Raw genomic sequence first — 2,488 nt, 5'->3', positions numbered from 1 at the left:
CTCAGTAGCTGAAACAGCTTGCCGATGTGTTCTGCGGTTGTCGCTGGTTCTGGTTCTGTATCTGCCCGGCCGTAGCTTGCTCATGTTGAAGACGTGCCCTTGGTTGTTTTTCCAGTACTGATCAACCTTGGCAGTCAGCTCATCTATTTTCTGGGGTGTCGGAACTGTTCCCTTTCTTGGAGCAATCACTCTCCTCTTTCTTATTAGCTGAGCTAGCAGCCATGTTCTCAATCAGCTTAAACGCTCCATCAGTGGTTTGAGTCATGAAGTCTCCATTGCTCGCAGAGTTTAGAGCACCTTGGTATTTCCGGTCCACTCCATCATAGAAAATGTCCAGGAGGTAATCATCATCAAATCCATGGTGAGGACATTCCCTGCAACAGTCATTGAAGCGCTCCCATGCGTTGCAGAAAGGCTCATCAGTGAGCTGTCTGAAGGAGTGATCTTATTCCTCAATGCAGCTGTATCGCCTTAGAGTAGAAATGTCTGAGGAACGCTGATCGGACCTGTTCCCATGAAGAGAGAGAGCCGGTAGGGAGAGAGTTCAACCACCGTGCAGCTTTTCCATCAAGAGAGAATGAGAATAACATGCACGTAATGTGGTCTGGTGGAACACCATTCACGCGAGTGAAACTGCAGACTTTTTCGAAGCTCTCAATATGCTCCATTGGAATTTCTGTAGAGAGACCAGAGAACACCTTTCTCTGTACTAGACCAATCAAGGAAGGTTTCTCTGCCCGATTGGAACAGTCTGCGCCTGTTGTTCCTGCCGCGCAAGAGCAGCCTGTTTCAGCAGCATCCTGCTGAGCTTGGATGGTCTGCTGCATTTGAAGCATCTTTGTTGCATCTGTTGCAACTGTGCAGTGAGTTGCTCTTGATTGACGTGATCACCCATAGTGGTGTCGGTTTGCCTTTTGATGTTGTATGTTCTGTCTTTCTAACCTTTCTAGCTCCTGGTTGGTAAATGCAACTAACTCTCCTTGTGCGTGTCTCCGGTATGTCTACTGGTAATGCACCTGAAAAATTAGTTGCAACAAAAATGATAGAACAAGTTAGAGGCTTAGACTAAATAAATAACCAAAAATAAGGTAAAAAAATGGTCTCCGGCAATGGCGCCAAATTGATATTACGTGTATACGCACACCAATTGACCTAATGTGCACACTACCACAATCGAATGGTATGTCGATGTAGCACTTTAGGATCGAATCCACAGAGACCAACTATTACACTTTATCTTTATGGGATCAATATCAAGTTAAAACAATATGTGGGTTTTTAAAGTTGATTTTGTAATAATAAAGTAAGAGATTGATTTAAGGTTTTCAGATGATTAAAATGCTAGCCTAGGGTTGTTTGGTCGGGTGTTAAGCAAGTGTGAGCCAAACAATTATTCAATTAATTAAGAGCAAGTCTAGAACTCGGATCACTCAAGTAGAACAGTCCACTGTCGTGGTACTGCTCCCTATGCTGATCGATCTTGATACCTAAACTGTCATGTCCCCGATCCTAGATAGGATCGCCCGGCCGGGCCATGGTGCGGGGAGACGCACCAATCAGGTCATTAGACCTTGTGACAAGCGTATCATGGCCCTGAATGAAGGTTAAGGGCATCAGTCAGCTGAGACTTAACCAGGATGCGATGGAAACAAGGGTAAAGGAGTTGAGTGAGTGTTTAGGCAGCTGGACGAGTGTTGGTTTGAGTTCAATCAGCTCGGTTCAGCTGGTATTCAGTTCACCATGATCTGTTCAGCTCACAGGAGCTGGTGGACTAGCTCACTCAGCTGGGAACAGCTGGAGGTCAGCTCAATCCAGTTGGACGGTGCGTTCTGGTTCGGATCAGTGTGGACGAGTCCGGGACGGTTACTGGGCGAGCCGATGGTCCGGGTGCAGGACGGTTCGACCAAATTGGTCTTAAGCTCGGGACAGGAGTGGACAAGCTTCCAGATGTGAGCTGAGGCTCAGTGATCGATTTGTCAAAGGAAGAAAGGGGAGAAACCGCCAATGGGCGGTTATGGGACGGTTATGGACGGTTTGGGAAGAAGGGATGTGATTTTTGTAACTGTTCGCCCAGGCGGTTGGGGTCAGTTTAAGTCGTCCTCTCTCTCTCATTTCTGCCCATTCTGGTCGATTTTTACTCATTTTCACACAGAGAGAAACACAGAGAAAATTCAAGAGAGAAAGAGAGACACAAACTTGGATTGCCGTTTTGATCCAAGAGATTGTTCTTGAGTGTTCCTGGTGTGTTTGGGCGTGTGATCAAGAGGATGTATTTGAGGCAGAAAGACATGGAGAAGGCAAAGGAGAAAGAGAAGGAAGTCGCCCCTGGAGACCAAACTCCTAAGGTGAGAGGTGTGGCCAAGAGTAACCGGACAAGGCCGCGGATGATGGCCGTGTGAGTCTGGCCGGTTTGGATCGATTGCCCACTCCTTACTCTGACTTCTTCTACTATGTTTATTCATATATGTTGTGCTATGGATTGTTTTAT

At 46.6% G+C, this 2,488-nt stretch overlaps 1 non-coding gene across 1 annotated transcript; it reads left to right on the top strand.

Annotated features, from left to right (window-relative positions):
- The first annotated feature begins 353 nt into the window (after positions 1-353).
- LOC125597372 lies at positions 354-459 on the top strand. Its single transcript, XR_007331684.1, has one exon. It is a non-coding gene; the product is annotated as a small nucleolar RNA R71 (small nucleolar RNA).
- The last annotated feature ends 2,029 nt before the right edge of the window (positions 460-2,488 follow it).

The sequence above is a fragment of the Brassica napus genome, unplaced genomic scaffold (genome assembly GCF_020379485.1).
Source record: "Brassica napus cultivar Da-Ae unplaced genomic scaffold, Da-Ae ScsIHWf_1438;HRSCAF=2028, whole genome shotgun sequence".
NCBI lineage: Eukaryota > Viridiplantae > Streptophyta > Magnoliopsida > Brassicales > Brassicaceae > Brassica > Brassica napus.
This window is presented reverse-complemented; position numbering and strand designations above follow the sequence as displayed.